Genomic DNA, 22,900 nt, shown 5'->3' on the forward strand with positions numbered 1-22,900 from the left:
CTTCCTCTGGCTGCTTTCCCCACTTGTCAGCCTCCTGGAGAAGAGCTGCCCATCAGGCTATTGCAGGAAGTAGGCAGAGCTCCTGCATTCTCTCTCTCTCTCACCAGCCCCCTCCCATTCCCCAGGTGCTGACGACATTATCTCAGGACGGGAGGGCTAAAGAAGGAGCAGAGACGGCCCAACAGCTTCTTCCTGCTTCCCTCTCAGCAATAGCCCCCATCTTAGGAAGAGTGAGCAGAAGGCAGTGCTGCAGGCGTATGTGAGAGAAACTCCAGGACCTGCAGGAGGAACAGAACAGATATAGGGGCAAAAATGAGTTGAGGGTTAGGGGCAGCAGAATAACTGCTGGGCAGGAAGGGTAGATATGGCGGTGGGTATACCTCTCCTATCTGGCCCTTTCTAGCCTATTTTAAGCACTGAGGCAAAATGCTTGTGGAATCAGCAACTGACTATGACTGAAGTAAATGAGCTCAGGGGGCAGGTATTGAAATGTAAGGCCTGGCAGTGGACAGTGGAAACCCAGATGTTGGCCTGTGGGGGAAAAGGGGAATATTTTGGTGACTATAACCATAGGAGCAGCTGTCAGAAGAGGATCAGGAAAGGAGCCACTTACTCCAGTTCCCCTCCAAGCTTGTTGACAATGGAGGGTATCTGAATGCACAGACCTTGCAGCCTGAAGGCAGAAAACATAAATGAATCATGTTAGTGGGCTCTTTATCAGAGTGTACAGCTTGCCCTATGGCTGGGGAAGGCTCTGGGAGTGGACAGAGAGGAGGCTTGTAACAGGGTGGTCTGTGCCTTTAAGAATCAGGAGGGCCCCCCCAAGCCCTTTTAAGAACAAGTGTTTGGGCCTGTAGAGAGGATTATCAGACCCAGCTGGGAAGGAGTCTGGTGATTCTTTTCAAGGCTGAAAGCTGAAGGCCTTCCGGAGTCAGGAGGGCTCTTGTGACAGGGTAAGGGCTCTTTGCAGCTTGCTTTGGGCTGGTGTTCCCAACAGTCACATGGGACTACTCAGAGGAATAAATACTGGATCAAAGTCATGGTGAGTAATATGTTGCTAGATTACTCACCTGCCCTGGCGTCCTACATTTTAACAGTGGTAAACCTATGTGCTATTTATTGCAGTCTGGGGGCTGAGACTTTTCTTAGTAAATAATATCAAATTCTAACTTTTTAAATATTTAATCAACTTTGTGAACTCCCAGATGTGAAATTCTAGTGGTGTTGGCAGTTTTAAAATTGGGGGAGGGGAAATATCACTATTGAAGGATAATACTAATAAAATAACTTGTCATTATAAACTTGATTGTGCCTTTTCTGAATACTTGGATTAAGCTATGAGACTATTATAGGCAGGATGCTGGGAATATAAGAATACATACATTTATGTAAATGTTAAAGCTGATCAAGAAAACTTCAGAAGCTTTCTGCTTCTAGCAAGGGTAAGCAAATATCAATAAAGTATATGCTATAAGGACAGGCCTAACTATGAAAAGGAATATAGGGCATGTTACCAGAGCAATAAATCTACATTGTGAAGTGAGCCACTAACAAAGCTTCTCCTCTGCTCTTATCAAAATAGAAACCTGAATTTAAACCCACAAAATAATTAAAGAAATATCCTAATTTAAACTCTTCTTTTGTAAACACACATGTTCATTCTTTATATTTGAGAACACTTATGGAGGGGAAACACTTTATATTAAAAAAAAAAAAAGCATGGCTATTTCCAGCATGTTTCCTTTTAATGTGTTCCCAATGCGTAAGATTGGATAAGCTTCTGGTATAATGTATATTTGCAAATGCTTTGTATCTGAAAGCAAACCTTTGTAGAATAACTGCCTGACATGGTTATTTGAATAGTGAAATGCTTTATTTACAAACATAACAAGGTCACTTAATCCTAAGTAAAATGAGTGTAAGAGGCCTTATAAATGCAGAACATATTAATTGCTGGTAGTGTGCAAGCAAATCTTCCATTAACTCAGGAAGACAAAAATACCATGTGCAGTCAACAACTTAAGCTAAAGCATTTCTAAAAGGTATTTAACTGTAAAAAACTGTTTTGAAAATGAAAATTCACAGATTTGGGGAACAGTATTTTTTTTTTGGTTTTAACTGCACCAAAAGAAAAGCGTGTGCCAGAGGTGGTTCGCTCAAAGGTGTAAACTCTGTTCAAGCTCTCTGGGGACATACAACAAAGATTATAGTGGAACTTACAAATTCATCACTTGTATTCTATTGTTGGTTTTGTGTGTGATTTTTCTTTTCCTTTCTTTAATAACAGAAAATAATTAAAGTATGTATAGTGACTATTTTGCTTGGTGACCTTAGAGCACATTATAAGGAATGTAAAAAGCCTCTGTGACCAAATAGTGGTAGACACACCATTAAGTTAAGTCAAGTCTCAGAAGGGCAGCTGTGTTAGTCTGTAACTTTAAAAACAAGTAGTCCTGTGGCACCTTACACTAATATATAATAGTATCATGAGCTTCATCTGAAGGAATGGGTTTTGCCCACGGAAGCTCATGATTTTATTTATTTATTTTGTTGGTCTTTAAGTCAGGGCTGGGCAAGATGTGACCCAGAGACCAGATCTGGCCTAACACTTTGATCTGGCCTGCAGATTGCATCTGGCCACTTTCTATTTATATTCTGCTGCCCGTGACACTTATTTCCCTATTTAAATGGCTCATGGCTCCCAGTCATGGTGCTATCCTGGCTGTGGTCAGACCCGCAAGCCCTTTAAATAGCCTCAGCATCCCTGGGTGGCTGTCAGGCAACATGGTAGCGGCAGAGCTGCAAGACCTTTGCTGTGTTTTTGATTCAAAGCCTCAGGCTTCAGACAGCTTGGGGTGGAGTGGTAGAGGAGAGAGACTAGTTCCCAGCCTTGCTCCTCCCGGGGGTTGGAGCCACCTGTGACCACATACCAAAATGGAGTAAGTAGTCCCCCTGTGAAAACTGTTGTCCATTCCTGCTCTAAGGTGCTACAGGACTATTCGTGGTTCCCTAAGTTGTTAGAGAAACAATTAAGATGGCCTATGATTTCTTATGTCTCTAAACTAAATTACTTGACACCCAACAGTTTAAAAACTACCCTATTCAACTTCATAGAAGCTAGCATTTCAGTTGTATTATATACCAGGATTAAGGTCCATTTTGGTTCTCAAATACTGAATTAAGCCTTTTCTAACACAAGGAATGCATGATTTAAAAATTAGTGTCTTGATTATTTTCAAATGAGAGTTTTAGGATATCGAAGGTTCTATAGCATTTAGTATCCACTTGGGTAGCAGGATGAAAACTACAGTTAGTTAATTAAGATAATTATAATTTAAAATCTTAACTACATGGCCATTAATCTCAAATATTGCTTTGCAACAATAAAAACAAATCATTTTTCTGTCTCTGGTATTCTTTGTGTTTTAAAAGACAATTCATTTCATTCAAGGCAGATTTTCTTTTAATACAAAAAGTTAGTATTTTATCTTTACAGCTCCACTTCCTATTCTAAGTACTTCAATTCAAATAAACTTGTGCTTCATAGTCATTTTAGAAAAAATATCATTAGTAGTACCGATTCCTGTTGATTGCTGCTGCACAGTTGGTGGGTCAGTTTCAAATCATAGTTCTTTCCCTCACCTCTCTTTACATCAGAAGATAGGAAAGCCTTTTCAATGTACAGGGAACATATGTGTTTTACAGAAGTAATAAAGGAATTATAGTGCTTTACAAAAATTGACACTCTCAACACCTCTATGAAAAGTATTATTTCAGATTATTATTACAGACGCTACGAAGAAGTTAGGTCACTTTCCTAATGTCAATGCCATGAGTACAATTAAAACCCAGGCTTCCTGTCTCCCAGTTTTATTTTCTAGCTACAAGATTACACTGCATCTCATCTCAAGTGTACACTGTCTTTCTAGCATCTGTTGGTTCCATGCAATAGAGTAATTCTTGGTGTAATCTTGATGGGTTTACTCTCCATCTGCAGTGTCAAACCTCCTCATAAAATGAATGACTAAATGAAAATACTCAACAAAAGGTGTAACCGGAGTTTGTACAATAGATCTTCATTCAGAAACTGCCCTTCATTAGAAGCTGGCACTGTTGTCATGTAATCTTTATAGACGCTCTCCTAATTAGTGAAAGCCATTTTTAAGTAGTTGTACCTTTTTATTCTGAAAATCCTGGAGAAAATTAATTAGCTTTCATAAAAGCTTGTTGAATTTGGAACTCCTCAGCAGGTAGTTAAATGTAATAGAAATTGGCTTAAAAAGCCATAATATATGAATGATGGGGTTTTTTTTAGGTTGTTTGGTTTCTTTTTGGAAGCGAAGAGGTATGGTGAACACTGTCGTCCATTCCATCTCTCTCTCTCCCTCCCTCCCTCCCTCTTTCAGATCTCATAAAGTGAGACTACACTATTGTCTGAGTTTGAGGGAATATTTTTCTTTGCTCAACAGTTGGAGAAAAGGAATTGGTGATGTCCTCTAAAGTTTCCTCTGGAGCCTAAGTCATTATTACTGTGGGTAACACCACCTCAGTTATACTCACTCTGTCTACAAGTAGAGCTAGGTGAGTGATTTCCATTTTGAGTAGATATACATGCATTCAGTCTTATCTGAGCTAGCATCCTAAAAATAGTAGTTTAGCTGTAGTAGCATAGCTGTAGTAGTATAGGCTAGAGTGGCTGTGGCATTGGCACGGTCTAGTGATCCTGAGTACAAACTTGCCCAAACTCTTTGTGCATGTACATGGACTAACTAGGCTGTGCTCCTGCAGTTTTTGCTACCATACTGCTGATGCGCAGAACTGAACCTGGGACCTCTGGAGCTTAGTGCACGAGCTTCTACTACTTGAACTAAAAGCCAGATGCATCTCAGCTAAGGCTGCAGAGCACATTCATTCTTTTTCTCTCTCAGTGGTCCAGATGCCACCAAATGAGAGAGCACCCTACTCCTAGAAGGTGTGTGGGTTACACGCTACCACAACCACACAACTGTTTTTGTTACTCTCCCACATACTAATCAGTTCTAGTCCAAATGTACAGAGGCATATCCTAAAGAGTTTTTAGGGAGTTGAGGTAATTCTTGGGGACATGTTCTATATCAAAATGACTTGTTTCAGAGTGTGTATAGTACATGGAAGGAAGGAGTATTTAGGGTATGATCAACAAAGCAACTTGAGTGCCTAAATGCCAGAGTTAGTCTGTGAGCAATCCCTCTGTGATTCATGAAACATGTGCTTGGCTGCCTGTGATGGGGTTGGGAACCCCTATATCCCTGCTGGAGGTATTTCAGCACCCTGGCCAGCAACAAGAGCAGTAGAGAGGTCCTCTGGGTGGAGTAGAGTGGCAGCCTTTGCCAATCAGGGTGCAGCAGGCTTCTATAAAAGGAGCTGCTAGGTAAGGCTTGTCAATTACTTCCTAGAGCTCGACCCAGGCGGACTGGGGAATACCAGCATATGGGACAGCTCTGAGTGGAAGCTGGGCATCATACCTGATTGGAGCTAGATCCTGTGGCTAAAGGCTAGCCAAAATAACCGAAGACAACCTTGCAGAACCCCAGGCAAGGGGAATGCAGCCACAAGGCTCTAGAGAAGGGATGATGGAACAGCATCCCAGAGAAGTGGCTCAGGGACATGACCGCAACTAAGTATGAGGAAACTCAGCAGGTAACTGTTACCTACAGGGTCCTTGGGCTGGGACCTAGAGGAGCGGGCAGGGCTGGGTCCCCCCTCCCCCTCCAACCCTCTGCAAACCACACTCGGGGGTGGTGGTAAAAGAAGAGGCCTGATCTCAGGCCACAGACTGGACATTAATTCACCCACAGACAGGCGAGTAAATACTGAGACCCCTCTCAGCCACCAAGGGGTGCTCACATGAAGGGCCAAACCTTGTTATGCTGCCTTTCAGCTCTGTAGGCAGCTAAACACTCTGTGTCTGAATTTCTATGGCAAAGTTCTCTAGGTGCTGAAGGAATAGGCATGGGCGCTTCTATCTCTTCTAGGTGCCTGGATACATTCAGCCACCTACATTATGTGTGGGGCCTCATCCAGAAATGCCTCTGAGCACAGTAACTAGATGGGACCCCTTTCAAAATCTTAGTCTGTGTCTGAGTATTTAAGCATTTTGCCACAGAGGAAAGTCACTGGGTCAGAGAAAGAAAGAGAATGGCTCCTGTGTCTACCAGTTAAGCTCCCACTTGGAGTACCCTGCTCTAACCAGTCTTTCATTATTTATCCATAGTAGATCAGCATCAGCAGGAGAGACTGGGGCTATGTCTACACTATGGGGTTTTTCCAGGATACCTCCAGTATTCCAGAAAAACTCCACCATATCCAGGGAATGCGTCAGCTCTAATGCAAAAAAAGTGGATGCACTCTTTCAGAAGCCCTGTCTTGAGGAAGAGAAGGTTTTTCCGAAATTTGGTGGACTAAATTTCAGAAAAGCCTCTTTGGAAAAAACTTTTGGAAAAAGATACGCAAATTGCAGAGTGCAATTTGTGTACCTTTTTCTGATAGGCTGTCTGTACTACAATGACTTGAGGCAGTCCCAAATCAGAATAGCCTATAGTTCAAGCATTAGAGTATTCTTCTGAGAGGTGGGAGACCACTGGCAGAAAAGGAGACTTGAGCCTGGATCTCCCATGTCCTAGGCATGTGCTGTAACCAATGGCCTAAAAGTTGTTTGGGCACAACCACTATCTACAATTTTGGCTTGTTTTATGTGAAGCTGCTGCCTCCTGTCCTTTTTGTTGTTGTTGTGGAGCAAGGTAGGCACCTAACACTTTCCCCAGGAAGTGGGTTAAGTGTCTAAGTTGCATGACTTCAGGCAGCAAGTTCCCATTTGTGCATTGCTAGTGGAAGTTCCCTGTTCCATATGAGGGCCAGGGCTTAGCATATGCCTCTCGTCAGCAAATAGGAGATGCAGAGGCAGTTCCATACATGTAAGCTGGCTTTTTCAGATAGGTGCTTTAAAATGCAATCTCCTCCTGCTCGTTACATGAGGAATGTAGGTGCCTAAGTGGTCTTCGTAGATCACAGTATTGTTCCTGTGTGTGTGTCTCCCTCCACCCCCCAGGACCTAAAAGGTGCCATGACAATGTGTTGCAATACTTGTCTCTTTGTGGCTCCCACAGGCCTAGCTTGCTGACCAGATATACATTTCTTTTAATCCCAGTGAAACATGCATTCTCAGAGTGGCTCTGTCTTCTGGTGGCTGGACTATATAGAAGTTTGAATCTGCTAGAGCATTAAGCCAATAGGCAGAGGCCCCAAGGCTGATACCTGCTGCTGACTACTCATATCTGCAAGGAAAAGGGATAAAACCAAGGGCAGGGAAAATAAAGCTGAGATTCTCCTTTTACACTTCTAGATTCCCCATATCAGGTTGGATGGGAAGTGATGGAGACCAAAGAGTGGCCATGAATGAAAGGGAAAACTAGACACATTTTCTGTAACTAAAAATGTGGTCCAGGGACCTGCTCCTACTCCCATTTGAAGTCTGTGTAAATCTTTCTCTTTACCTTGTGCTTTGGATCATGATTTCAAAATTTTCGTCTGCCTATAGCCCTGTGTAGAGCTTGCTGTGCTGAGTTTTTAGCAACCTCTGATTAGACTAACAGCATTGTCTGACCTAACACATTGGGCTGTATCTTTTTTATTAAGTTGCAGATTTTTTAACTGCCAAAGACGTTGTGTTCTAAACAGCCGTGCTGACTTGATCACCTTAAAAAAATGTTATGGGTGCCTTCCAAAAGCAATATATGCTTTCTTCAAGGTTATATCAGAATGAAATAAAATACTGTAATTAACCTTTTAAATTATAGTAATTGTGCCTGGTATCATGCAGTAATTTTAAATGACTCCTTTAAATCTTTCTAAATATGAATAAATAAAAAGATATTCATGCTTTCGGAAATTGCTTTCTCCTTAGTTCTGAATGAATGAATATTAGATGCCTCTCACAAACCTGGTGTTACATAGAGGAAAAACTAGATCTATGTGGCGAGAACAGGAAGTTAACTAGCACAGCAAGTTGTGCTGTAGAACCCAGTTGACTATTTTGCCTACTTAAAGTTGTCAGGATCCCATTGAAATCAAAGGGAAGACACCCATTGAGTTTTTACCTGGATAAGGGCCAGATCCCATGCTGGTACATATACTGGTGCATCTGATATCCCCTGTTCACCAGGAAGCTTGCATTGCTGAGTTCTGGTTCAGCTATGTAGAAAAACAAAGATCAAATGGTCTGATCAGGACATGATGGAAACCTTTACAAAGAAAGAATGGAGGGAAAATGTTTCAAACGACACAATAATTGCTAATTGTACAGAACGTTCCTCATGCAACATGTCTGAATATTTGAGTGGAGAATATTTCACGCTCCTTTTGGGTACGATATCTCTTTATAATCTTGTCCTCTGAGGCTATGTCTACACTTCCAGGTCATTTAGAAATAACTCCCAAAATAAGTAATTCAAAATAAGCTTATTCCTTTTCACAAGCAGGGTGGTGGTTGTTTGAAAATAACAGGCTTGGTAGTGTGGGTGCTTGCCTTATTTTGAAATAACTCCCCAGGGTAGGCATGCCCTGAGAGATTGATCTGCGTAAAATCCTCTCTGCACTGAGGGAGCATTTAGGTTAGTAGTGCTCAACTTCTGCTGCTTGCATAGGAGTTTAGAACATGAAGGGATCTCCTTTTTGGATTTACACAATAGAAGATGTGATGTAAGAAACAGGACAGAGTAAGTTACTTTGCCATATTTTGAACCGACTTCAGAAATGATGTTTGTTTGAAAGTGCAACTCACACTCTTAACATTATCTGGTTTGCTTTCAGGAAAGCATGTATTAAAAGGATTGGAAGATGGCAGAGAAATTAATGATGAAAATGGAGCAGCGTAATATGGATAGGGGTTAGGGTTGCCAGGTGTCTGGTATTCTACCGGACAGTCGAGTATTTGTGCTCTTTGTCCAGTAAAAAAAAAAATCAGAATACCGGACACGTGCAATGTCCAGTATTCTCTGATTTTTCCAGCTGCGCACTGGACGGAAGCCTGGTGTGGGTGGGGGGGAGCAGCTGGAAGGTGGGGCCATGATTGGTGCTAGGAGCCTGTGATTGCACAGAAGCCTGGCAGGGGTGGAGGGAGTGGCTGGGACTCCCCCACTCCCATCAGGCTTCTGTGCAATCACAAGCTCCCAGCGCCGATCGCGGCCTTGCCTCCCAGCTTGGGACTCCCAGGTTGGGAGGCAGGGCCGCGATTGCTGCTCTTGGTGCATCAGAAGCCTAGCGGGTGTGGGGGGAATGGCTGCCCCCCCCCACTTCTGACATGCCCAGAGCGGTGATCGCAGCCCCGCCTCCCAGCCTGGGAGTCCCAGCTGGGAGGCGGGGCCGCAATCGCCAGTCTGGGTGCTTCAGAAGGGGCGGGGGGAGTGGCTGGGAAAGGCAGTAGTTGTTGTCCTGTGAGCTTTTTTTGTTTTTTGCTTGACCAAAATACCGCGTGTCTGGTATTTTTTAGGGGACCATCTGGCAATCCTAATGGGGTCAATATATAACCATTTAGCACAAGTTTTTTCATTGGCTTTCTGTTTGCCTTTGGGTGCAATTCATGGAGCTGAGTGATCTAAGATAGGGGTTCTCAACTTTTATTTCTGAAGCCCCTGCAACATGAATTTAAAAACTTCATGCCCCAGGAGTTTTCTGCATATAAAAGTCATGGCCATTGTTTTGGGTAGTCAGGAGGGTGACTGCCCAGGTTCCTAAGCCACAGGAGGCATTGGGAAGCTAAGTTGCACAGGTTGGTTTCAGCCCTGGGTGGTGGGGTCAGAGGCCTGGGCTGGAGTCCTGAATAGCATAGCTTCTGATTTATACCTGATGGCCTAACTAGATTGCCAAACCTTGCAGTGTCACCAGGAGTCTCTCAGAGGCTACTGGAGTCAAACTGGGAGATTTTAAAACTGCAAACAGTCTGAAGTGGGGCTAAGGCAGACTCCCTTCCTGCTCTGGCTCCACTGCTCCTGGAAGCGGCCAGCACATTCTTGTGGCTCCTATACTGGGGTAGTACACTGCCCCCACCCTGAGTGTTGATTCTGTAACTCCCATTGGCTTGGAACCACAGCCAAAGGGACCTGCAGAAGTGGCATTTGCAGGCAGGGGCAGTGCATGGAGTTATCTGCCATCTCTCCTCCCAGGGGATGCAGGGACATGATGTCTGCTTCTGGGAGTTGCACAGAGCCAAGGCCGGCAGGGAGCCTCTCAGCCCTGTTGTGCTACTGACAGGGAGCAGCCTGAGGTAAGTGCAGCCTGGCCGGAGCCCTCAATCCCTTGCCTATCCCTGAGCTGCATCCTCCCAGAGTGTGCACCTCAACTCTGTCCCAAGCTCAGCCTAGAACTCCCTCCCAACACTTCAAACCGCTGGGTCCTAGCCCAGAATCTGCACCGCAAGCCCTTTCTCCATCCTTCTGAAAGTGAGGTAGGATGGGGGCGGGGGGGACCTCAGAAGTGGCAGGAAAAATGTGTGGCCTCAGGAAAGAGATGGGGCACGATAGGCAAAGATATTTAGATTTGTGTTATTAGCTATTGGCAATCCTAGCCATAGCAAGTCCTATGTCTGCCACACTTGGGGTATATCTAGACTACTTCCCTTTTTTGGTAAAGGGATGTAAATTAGGCACGTCGATATTGCAAATGAAGCCGGAATTTGAATTTCCTGTGCTTCATTTGCATATTGATGGCTGCCGCTTTTTTGGAAATGAGTCTTTTTTTTTTAAAAAAATGGCAGTTTAGACGGGGATCTTTCAAAAATAAAACCCTTTTTTGAAAGATCCTGTAAACATCATTTTTTGAGGAGTACAGGATCTTTCGAAAAAGGGTTTTATTTTCAAAAGCTCCATTTTGAAAAAAAGCAGTGGCTGCGATTATGCAAATGAAGGGTGGGAAATTCAAATCCCGGCTTCATTTGCAATATCGATGTGCCTAATTTATATCCCTTTACTTAAAAAAGGGTTGTAGTCTAGATACACCCATGGACTTGAAACCTGCTCATAGTCCTTAAGGATCCTCAGACTACTTAGTCTTTGTCCCATGAGTAATATAAGATGACTGGGAAGAGATTCCTTGATATAATTTAATACACCTTTCTGTTAGGGCTTTCTCAGGTGAGAGTCATCATCAATATGAATAGCTCTTTTGCAGTCTGTCTCTCTCTCTCTAGGAACCTTCAAGACAAGATGGAAAACACATATATTGTGCTTTTTTATGTGATTAATAGTTTTATTGTTTGTAATTTGATTTTTTTGTGTGTGTAAACCATCTAGGCTATATACCACAGCCAGACATGTTACAGGAAATAATAAATATAGTTAGCCATGTGGTACTTCCTGAGACAATACTGAAGAGAGGATAATTTGCATTCTTAAAGATAAAACTTCATACTGAGGTTCAGATTGGTGGAAGGTGGGAAATTCTGACCATGACAATGGACTCATTAATGGAAAATGTGACAGTTGTGGAAATTGGTGGGTAAAACTGGAGGAGTATGTATTGTGTGTAGAAGTTTCTTCACAGAAAGTTCTAACAGGCATGTTACAAACTGTTCAAACCACATTCAGAAAATGGCTGTCTTGTATCTGATTTTTTTTTTTTTCAACAGGTCTGATTTTTTTTTTCTCCCAGCTAAGGGTGATCAAACCTGTTAGCATAGAACTGGACTCCATATTGGGGTGGGAGGAAAAAATAGTGGGTACTCAGCTCCCACCAATAGCCCCACTGATCAGCTCCCTCCCACATCCCTGTGGCCCTGCCAATCAGTGCATCCTCCTTCCTCGCAACACCTGTTGCCAGCAGTTGATCAGGTGTTTAGTGCAGGAGGCACTCTGAGGGAGGAGTGAGGGCTGAGGACAGATTAACAGCTGCTGAAGGCCTTTGGTCTATATTTAAAGTGTATTTGAACTTTTGAATGGGAAAGTGTTCTCCATCACCCCCTTTTACCCCCCCTCCAAAAAGCATTATAGTATATCTAAGAGATGCATTTACCCTACTTCAAGGTATTTGAAGGCTGCTTTCTCACAAACCCTGAAGAAATCTTGTTTAGAGTAAAGAGTGGGGAGAGAAGAAATCTTTCACTTCACTGTGTCAGTCCAATTATCTCAAGCGGAATAGGAGTGAGAAGATTCTGCTTATTAACCAAACTATATATGAAATGGGCATTTATTTGTTCCACAAAACATAGAGAGAGTGAAATGAAAGGCTGAACAATATAAGGGAAGACATTACTCATATTTGTGGTCTGCTTGTTGCAGACTTGGGAAATATTTATATTGATCTAGTGAAGATGTTAGGAGGAACACAAATTGTTTCTGTGTAGTGAATAAAATAGATCATTTTGTGGCTAAAAGGGTCAGTTTTTTTTTTTAAAGGGACTAACTGAAATTACTTTTGCGTTTTGCGGTCAGAAGGAATTGTTAACTCCTGAACATTCTCAGCTCTTCTGTAGTTTCCCTTTGGTCCAAGTCACTCAGTTTGACCCAAAGTCTATTGAATCTTTTTGTTGAATTCAATTGACCTTGCGTCAGACTCAGGCCGTAGTTATCAAACTGTGTTGTAGCAGGAACTGTGACTCCTTCAGAGAGAATTGTGGGGTGTAAACATAATCTCAAAAAATTCCTTAACATAGGGGAATCACTACTTCCCTCTGGCATCCCCTTTCCTGAAGACAGAAGATGAAGTGAATGAAATAATTGGTTAAGTCTCAGTCTAGTTCCTAGTTGCCAAATGTCCACATTGAGGTGGTGCAAACATCCAGCTAATTGGCTGTCTTACTTCTCATCTCTAAAGGCAGGTTCTAGTCTCAGATTAGACACCCATTGGAATTCCACACTGAAACTTGCACTGTGCCTCTGTCCATGCTGCATGGGTTCTATAGGAAAAGGTGACTGTCAGACCTGGATTAGGAAATCTAACACCATGAACAAGCATTACTAGTTAATTTAAAATATTAAAGATCATTTCTTGATTTCCCCCCAAATTAGTAATTTTGTAAATTCCTTTGTGGCTTTCACCTAAATTTTAAAGACCAGTTAATTGTCTTCCCAATTCACTGTAAAATTCATGTGGCCTCCTTATCTTCAGTTCATTATGCTATTGTCAGTTGAACAAATAAAGCAAAATATATTTTATGAATATTCCAGTTATTTAAACAAGTTTGCTTGATTATGTGCATCTTTTATTTTACCTCCTGCAAATGGTCTGGTGAACAGCCATTATTGGTGTAACTTCCAAAGTGTAAACTTAAGTTTGAATATGCAAGTGTCAGAAAGCAACTTTCAATTGTACAACTAGCCAACAACAACATGTGATATAAATTGCTGATTTCTGCACTTGACTTTAGGTTATTTACACAATAAAGTAAATCAATAATAAACAAATAAAGTAAATGAATACAATCAGTGGAAAAAGAACAGGATAATATGATTCGGCAGCCAATTGACTTATCCAATTTTGAATATTCATAGTTTACATTCGGTTCATCATCTGTGAGTTAGGAATTTATAGAAAATTGCAAATAGTTCTAAACAAACACATTCAGGAAACTTGAAATTGTTTATTTGCTTGGTTTTGAATTACTTGCCCACCTCCACTAGCATCCCAAAATGCCATGAGAAACCAAAGATGCTCTCAAAATTTCAGAAAATGCTAATAATTCACATTAGATTGTAAACTCCTTGGGGGAAGGGCTATTTTTTTTTGTATGGGACCTAGCACAATGTGGCCCTGTTCCTTGATTGTAGCTAGCAACCAGAACTGCACAAGAAGCAGGCAGTGGAGAAGTCTTTTAAGGTCTAGGAGTGTCCATGCTTCTGGGTGGACAGCATAAATACCAACTCTTCAGGGATGACAGCCCTCACAAGCAGGCTCTTGTTATCACCTACTCTCACAGTCTGCAAAGCATCTGCCACTATTCAGCCTGCTTTTAAGTGGATAGATAAGTGCTCCATTCCAGCTAAGGGAATGGAACATTTCTCTTTCCACCCCATTTGCAATTCTACATGAGACTTGCAAACTCACTCTGGATCCTCTTTATCATAAAAAGTCCAAATGTTTATCCCTTCAGGGTAGAAAACATGGCTACTTGATGGCCCTCCAAGTTCTGGTGGAAAATTAACAAGTCCTGATGGCAAAATATGATTTTTAACACTTTATTGAGCATCAGACACAGGACAAGAGGGAACAATTTCAGGCCCTCATTTTGGAGGGTTAGTTGATGGCAGCCTTGAGGGAGGTTTTTGTTCTCAGTGCTTCCAACATGGCTCTAATTGTCTGATTTCCCAAAGGAGCTGCAGAATACAGTTGAAGGCTGAGCCCTTCAAAGCTAACATTGATACCTTCTACATCCTAAAGGACTCAAGGTAGAACTTGCAGTCTCTGGGAATTTTTTGTTTATGTAACAGAAATGGTTTCATAGGTTTCAAATGTCAGAGTGATCTAGACTGTTATGGTACTATCCACCACAGATTTCTCTCTTCCAGGGTTTGAAAGTCTGAGGCCCTTCCTCCTTCTGCAACATTATTTGCACCTCCCTCTAAGAAACAGTTTTGATATCTTGGTTGAGAGCTTTCAGCAGCCTATTTGCTGAGATTCTGTACTGCCCAATTGTGTCTATCTCCACTTGCCTCTTTGCCTTTGAACGTGTTCCAAATGGATCTTAGGGTATGTCTAGACTACAGGGTTTTGTCGACAAAAGTGGACTTTTGTTGACAAAACTATACCTGCATCTACACTACTGCTGAGTTCTGTCGACATAACATCGACAGAACTAGGCAGTTTTGTCGACGGTGGTAAACCTCATTCTACGAGGAATAACGCCTTTTGTCGACAGAGTTCTGTCAACAGAAGGTGTTATTGCATCTACACTGTCCTTTGCATCTACACTCTCATGTCGACAAAGCGGCTTGCTTTGTCGACAGAACTGGATGCAGTCTAGACACTCTTTGTCGACAGAAGCTTTGTCGACAGTATCTGTCGACAAAGCCTCTGTCGACAAAGGCCTGTAGTCTAGATGTACCCTTAGAGTGAGCAGTGTACATCTAGACTACAGGCATCTTGTTGCATCTATTTTCACATTATTCTCTTCTTCAGGGACTTTTCACAAAGAGCTTTTAAAGACAAGTGGTCCAGTCCCTCTTCCTTTTGGGGGAAATTGGAACTGGCTGTCCCAGACCTCATTGGAAGAAAATTCTACTCCAACTAGTTCCTGTGCCCCAAGAGGTGTGGTCCATGGAGACCAATCCCTGTTCTTGGAATCCTAAACACCTATAGGTCCGGCTTGAGTTCTTCAAGATGTTTTGTCCCTCATGTGCTCCACCTGCCATCCTCCTTCTTCTTAGCTATGGAGGCTCTCCTTCATGCTTGAGAAGCATCTGAGTGGTGGTGGGTTTGCACCTGCTTATATGTCCTTGTTTAGGATACAAGGAGCTGCTCTGAACAGGCATGGGCCCACAGACTATGTATGCTCTGGATCCACCAACGGGGGGACAAGACATCTTAAAGAAATCAAGTTACTATAAGATAAATAACCTCTCCAGTCCTCTGTGAATTTAACTTTTTCCTCAAGTATTGTATTGCCATAGGCAGTCTGACTGACAAGGTTGTGATCGGAAATCCAGTTTCAGAAAGTATTTTCTTGTACAAACTGAATAATTCTGCTATCTTCCTTAGGGCATGTCTACACTGCAGTATTATTTTGAAATGACTCACGTTCTTTTGAAATAACGGAGTGCTTGTCTACACAACAAGCCAGTTATTTCAAAATAATTTAGAAATAATGGGCTTCTTATTCTGACTTAATTGTCGTGAAACGAGGTTACAGAAGGTGAAGGAAGTGTATTTGACTTTAGTTCACAGTGTAGACAGTGCAGGATTTTTTTTTAAATCTGTAGGGGGTTTTTTTGGGGGGGGGGAGGAGCTATAAAAAGAGATTTCCAGTTTCCCTTTCTTCTGGTGCAGTACAGAGCACAACTGCCATTCAATGAATATTATAGGTCAGTTTGATCACTTACAGTATCCTAAAGTGTTCCTGGCAATCTACAGGTCAGACAAAGGTTCCCACTCTAGAGGTTTCTCATTAACTTTTATATCCACATCCTGTTTCTGGTTTTACTCACACATGCTTAATGTTTCCAAATGTTTAATTCCTCTCAGGCTCTTCATGATCAGGCACAATTTATTACTGTGGCAAATAATCAGGGAAATCCATAAAATTTTCCTTGGTAATGGAATTATTGTTGCATCAATATTTTTAGTTTTATATTTGCTAGTCACACAGTAATTACAGATTCATTGGTTATTGCTCAGCAGTCTGCTTGGTAGTGAGAACATCTGTCTAAATTGACTAGACCCTTATTTATCTGCCACAAAATGCTAAAATCATTCTGTTATGGATAGGCACAGTCTTGTATTCAGTGTGTCTGAATCATTCCATGGATTCCAGAGATGAAAACTAGCTGCAGGATCCTTCATGTGTCTGTGGCTCAAACACTCTACAACCACAGTCCTCTGGGGGAAAGGGGAGGAGGGAGGTAAGGGGCTGGAGCTGGCATTTGTAGCTTCCAAAGTGAATGTAGTTGGATGGAGAGGAGATGGGTTTGTCAAAGCAGGGACTGTTCTTGTGCTTCTGTAAGTAATGACAAAGTTTCCATTTATATTAGTGCACTACATGGCTGACCTCTATATAAGTGCTTGTGGTGCCACAGCCAGAGAGTTGAGAACAGAATTCTTGGAAATATCACCCATCTTCAAATGGGGAATTCTTTCTGGGATGTAGCAGCCGACATCGGAAAAGGGTTAAAAATTGTCCAGTAACTTCAGTAGGACTTTTGGGTGCCGTAGGAATATTTTATCAAACAGGCAATGCTTAATTCTTGCCAGGGCTAAGCTTCAGCATCTCTAAGCTTGGCAGTTCATAGCCCTGGCACCTCTGGGCTTGCTGCATCAGTTATGAAAATTTTAAAAAAAGACTTCAGCCCTGGCACCTCTTATTGCAAGTTAAGCACCGCAAACAGGTTTAATTACCCAGAATACTTGTGAATGACTGGCAAATTTCTGCTGCTTTAATATATAAACCGTATAAATGATTGGAGATTTGAGTTGGTGAGGATTTGTTTCTTTTGGAAACTCTTTTTGTAAAAGGTATTGAGCTCATATTATACATCAGGAAATAATGGCCTGAGCTCTAACACCTTTACAAATCTATCTCCACAGCAACCGCATGTTCCCTAAAGCTTTCTACACTGATACCTTTTTTCTTGCTCTTATATTTACAGCTATTTGAGCCCAAAAGTCATGGGTCTGTGTGTATATGTGGCTTATTTTTTTTAAAGCCCCTCTCACAAAAGGGTCTTCCTTATGGCTCAGCATTAGTTTAATGAAGTCTGTATTAAAAAAAAAAAGGTTAAAATTTACTTCTTGCTTCAGTTTGTGAAGATAACTCAGCCCTTACACCATTTTAGAGCTGTAGTCGTTTTGAAGTAAGCTACTCTTAACAGTAGGTGATAATGTTTAGAATTCACTGCAGTTAACTCCTTTTAATCCATTGTTTTTTGATAAGATGTCAGATTGAGAGCATTTCATAATAATCCTGTGGACCTGATATAATGGAAAAGTAATAGAAGTTTAACTGCAGAACACTATCCAACACTGACCATTATCATAATGCAACAAAACAGATTAATGCCACACAGCCAGAAATCATACGCTAGCATTTTTCATTTTCCAGAGCATAGCAACAGCCCTGCTGCTTTCTCTGGTACGTGGAGATCTAAGGATTTACAACCAGTAGAGTGAGTCTTAGTGCTTGAATCAAATTGCTATGACTGAGCTGCTGATGGTAGGATTCAGCATGCTGAATTACTGAGTTATCTCTCAGGAAAAGCAATGAAATACAATCTGTATAGCTTGAAAGTGACACCTACAAGAGATCATCTAAATAGTAGAAATCTGCATGTTTGTGTGGTGGTATAAATGAGAATTTAAGTAGTTGCAATCTGATTTAGCTGGATGTTTTCAACAGTATTTTCATGGAGACACTTTTAAGTGGGTATTTAATATGCTTCATTTTCCCTATAAAGGGTGCTAAATGTTACAGCCACTTGTCTTGAGGAGGGACAGATTTAGTCCTGGTGTAGTGAATAACCTTATGTCACTTAAAGAAGTTACATGTGCTTTTGTTAGGGTTAAATCTGAACCTGGTGTTATTACATCAGGCCTCAGCCAGGAAACTACTTATTTTGAATCCGAAGTCAGAGTGACTGCTGTAAGCTGGGGGGTGGGATAGCTCAGTGGTTTGAGCATTGGCCTGCTAAACTCAGGGTTGTGAGCTCAATCTTTGAGGGGGCCATTTAGGGATCTGGGGCAAATCTGTCAGGGATGGTACTTGGTCCTGCTATGAAGGCAGGGGACTGGACTCAATGACCTTTCAAGTTCTCTTCCAGTTCTAGGAGGTAAGTATATCTCCATATAAACTGGTCTGTAATGTTTTTAAAAAATGGCTTGGAAAAATCCCACCGCTCCTGTTACCTGTGAATAGGGTTGCCAGATGGTTTCCCTCCCCCCCCCCAAAAAAAATACTGGACACGCAGTATTTTGGTCAAGCGCAAAAAAAAAAGTGCAGGATAAGTACTGCCACTCCCCCCGCCCCTTCTGACGGGCCCAGACCAGCGATCGCGGCCCCGCCTCCCAGCTAGGACTCCAGCTGTAGGCAGAATTTAGGATAGTACAGGCTATTTAGGAAACAGCAGTTTTTCGTCAAATAAGCATTGTATTTATGTATTCACTGTTTCGCTTGGAAGGCTTAGTAGTGCCCTTGGAGACAGTTTTCCATCACCTGACCATTCATTTAATCTTGGAGATGCTTCTGATTAGGAAAATATAACTAAATGGTGGCTCTTGAAGGGAGAAGGTAGGTTGGGTGAGAGTGCAAATATTCTGCCTAAGCAACTGAGATCTGAGGCAGCTGACTACACAGGTAAACACAGGCTGAATGGAAAATACTGGCAGGGGAAAGTGCAGGTTATTGGCCATTGACGCCCATGTTTTCTTTGGAAAGGTATCCTATGTGCAATAGTCATGCCTGTTGCTGACTACCAGCAATTATGCAAAAGGAGGTGGAGTCTTGTCCTTGTTCTTAGCCTTCAGGTTGAAGTTGCTACAGATTAGACTTAGCAATGTTCTGGCTGCCTCTTGCATGCATTAATCTATTGTGTTAGGTGGGAGAGACCCCTTGCATCTTCTCATTCTGATCTACATGAGCAGCGCTTGTCAGAGTAACTGTCTGTGTCACAAGCAATTTCTTGCACTATAATGCTTTTGTTTCACTCAATCTCATACTACTTTGCTGTGGCAATGCTGGTGAAGGTACAACCCCTGAACACTCTCCTCTCTGTTCTTGGTTGCCTTTTTACTAAATAAGCTTCTGTAAATGGTTGACAACTCTTCTACAATCCCAGGTCACTGACATGTAGATAAACAATAAATAACTAAATCTTGTTGTCTAGCACTTACCTTGACATGACAGGGAGGGCTTCCATTTTTCCTGTTTCTTTGAACTCCTGGATCATGTCCTTGATGTGATTGATGTGCAGCGTCTCACCCCAATGCCTTAGCAGAAGCAGATAATTTGTTGTGCTTTTAGTTAGTCCTACAAAGTGTACACTGGATGCTGTGACACTTGGTGCCCCCTTTTTGAATGCTTAAATTTTTACTATTAAAAAAAGTTCCTCGGGAATTAAGCCCCTTTATATTGCTTAAGTCTACTGTGTTCTTGGCTACTAAGAAAGAGAAATAAAAGCAACTCTTAGGTCTTGGGTATCTGGCATTCAGGAGCTGCCCTGGGCCATGTGATGGGTACAAAGCCCTAAACCTGCAGTTATTGGAGAACTCCAATGTTCTCTGTCAACACCTTCTGGCTGAAGGTTTAGGGGAAATGGGTGGGGATTCGGAGAAGTCTGGTGCATTATGTTATGGACAAAACTAGGCTCCCAGTTATCAGGGGGCACAAAGCTGGACTCTTCACACCGGCTTAGGAGGCTCTTGGCTAAACTAGAGAATTGTACCCATAGTTCCTATTCAGTTATTCATTAGATGAGTTACCTGGCATTGCTCAGGACCTTAACTCAGGGTTTTTTTTCCTCTTCATTTAAATCCTCCTTCTGGGGTGGCACTGAGGATGTGGGGTTCATTATGCAAGGTGCCATGGGGAGAGATGATAATCTAGCACGCTCTCACTGCAGCAGGTTGGTGCCAGGTGAGAAGCACCTGTCTATGACTGCTGCAGCAGCACAGCTAGTGGAGGGGTGCCTGCCCTCCAGCCTGAGGACGGACAGACACACAGACAGACAAACTCTTTGATAATAGATAGCTATAGTCCTGGAAATCTGTGGACATAGATACAGATATCCATGGTTCATTTCTGCAGATACAGATACGGCTATATAATGTGTATCCATGCGCAGGGCTCTACAGATAGCTGTCCCTTTCTCCTCTCCTGTTGGCTCAATAGAATGTTAGCTGTCCCAATCCCCATCTCTGGTCCTTGCTATCCTCCTGTGGTTCTTCTACAGTATAACTGTCCACCTACTCTCTTTTATTTCAATTTTAGGAGAAACGGTGTAATTTCAGCCACAACCAAACTTTTACCATGCCCTAAGTTATGATAAGAGGAAGCTGCTTACCAAATGTGGTGATTCTAGCTCTTACTGTTTAGGGGGAGTTTTTGAACAAAGTTTGTAAAACACATAAGAGATTATTTTAAATACAGCAAAATCTGGTTTAAGGAGTGGGTCAATAGGAGAAGCAGTCAGAGATCAGTCAGATGTCAGTGCTACCGAGTAAAGTTCAGCTCCACTGTTATGGATTAAGAAATGAATGTCAGGCCCCTAAGTTCTTTTGTCACTGTTCAGATGTTTACCTTTAAGCAGAAAGCTAGCATGGAAGATGACCGCTCAAAAAGTCATGAACAAGTAACTACAAATGGAAATCAGTAAAACAACCTTACTTCTCCTGCTGTTACATATATCTATTGGTTTGTTATTTCCACTCCAATTAGTCTAAAGCAGGTTTTGCTCATGATTCTATATGTTTTGGTTAGTCTCTAAAATGCCACAGGACCACTTGTTTTTTAAAGTTACAGACTAAGACAGTTACTCCTCTGCAATTTTTTTTTAATTCTAGGAGTTACTACAGCTCCAGCTGTAATGAATGACTTACACATGAAGGGGTGAATTATTACAGTGTTAACTGGCAAAAATGTACATTTAGATAAATTCTATTGTACTCTAAACTGTTAACTGCTAAATTCATCACCTCTAAAAAGAGAGGGAAAAGTATTTAAGTTTATATATTTCTTTACATTGTAATAGTCTGTTGAGATATCAGATGTATTCCATAAAAATAACTTGCATGTGATTGAATGCAGTGTTTGATACAGTTTTTTTTAATGTTGGTACAGGTAAATGAAGTGGTACTTCAGTCATGTTCATAAAATACAGTTAGAAGTAGTGAAGATTTTGTCCATCAGGTTTTCAAAGGATGAATGCATAGCTGATGGAATTTACTTGATCCTTGAGCTTAGTGGGGGTAAATTCTGATTGCCCGCCATATATGTAGAAATTGCTTTTAGATTAATATTCACAACCCCTGCTGTTTTGATAATTTAATAGGCATATGTATAAACTAAGTTCACCAGCAAAATATAACCATGGCTTTCATAAATGCTATGATGATTTCCCTATGGGCAAAATACCATAGTAACACTGCACAGAAATATGGTAAGTATACAGTAGTTTAACCGACTCTGCAGCAATTTGCAGAGCTTGCTGATAATTCTCATTTTTGTTTGTTTAATTAACTGTAGCTGTCTGTTTAAAAGTTTCCTATTTTCTGCACAAGTCAGGCTCACCCCTCTGATTGGCATGTATAAAATATACCCAACTGAGGGAGCAGGTGATAGTTTGCCAAGAGCCCTAGGGCTGCGCCTAATTTGCATGAAATTGAGTTGCTTGAAGTCACCTTCATCTTTAATGTACTGCGATTACAGTAGTGGAGGTGACATCTAGAAGTCAGTGGGTAAAGCACGCATGTAAAGGTGCACTCAAAACAAGGGTGTAGCAAGGTCCTCTAGAACCCTGGAGCTAGAATAGGTTAGGGGGCTCCTTCCTGATTCTGAACTTTAAAATTTTGTTTCCCATTATTCATTTTGGGGGAAATAAGACTGTTAGTTTAGCCTGCCTATTGTGTTCTTTTATTCATGAATATCTCAACACACAAAAGACTTAAGCGATGAATGGTCCTGCAGCACCTTTGAGACAAGCAACAAATGTAGATACAGCCAGTCCCCAAGTTGCGAATGGTCGACTTACGACCGTTCGCAGTTATGACCGAGGCTGTTGTAAATGGCGGACCCCGAGTTACGAACACGATCTGTGCTTATGAACAGCACAGTCGCGTGAATCTCTATGGGGTCTGACTTACGAACAAACCGAGTTGCGACCAATTGCTTGGTCCGTAGTCAGTTCCTAAGTCAGGAAGAAGCTGTAGTATTATGAGCTTTCAATCCACTTCTTCTGATGAAACAGACTAACTTTCAGTTACAGACTAACATGGCTAGCCCTCTGAGACTTTTAAACATAGGAAAGGTCTACTGAAACATTTATTAAAAAAAATGAATAGTTTTCTACCCTTTTGTTTGGAAAATGTATCAAGCTTCCCTGTGTTGGAGAATGCTACCTTAACGCCACAAATCTGAACATTAGTGAGTCAGAACATTCAAAATATAAAGCTCTGCAACAATGTTATTTCACTCATATAGTACATCCATAGGCTGTTCATATTCCTTTTTCAC

At 41.8% G+C, this 22,900-nt stretch overlaps 1 long non-coding RNA gene across 1 annotated transcript; it reads left to right on the forward strand.

Annotated features, from left to right (window-relative positions):
• Nucleotides 1-271: 271 nt before the first annotated feature.
• LOC142830784 (uncharacterized) lies at nucleotides 272-7,851 on the forward strand. Its single transcript, XR_012906270.1, has 3 exons — nucleotides 272-1,042; nucleotides 4,470-4,581; nucleotides 5,436-7,851. It is a non-coding gene; the product is annotated as an uncharacterized LOC142830784 (long non-coding RNA).
• The last annotated feature ends 15,049 nt before the right edge of the window (nucleotides 7,852-22,900 follow it).

The sequence above is a fragment of the Pelodiscus sinensis genome, chromosome 10 (assembly GCF_049634645.1).
Source record: "Pelodiscus sinensis isolate JC-2024 chromosome 10, ASM4963464v1, whole genome shotgun sequence".
Taxonomy (NCBI): domain Eukaryota; kingdom Metazoa; phylum Chordata; order Testudines; family Trionychidae; genus Pelodiscus; species Pelodiscus sinensis.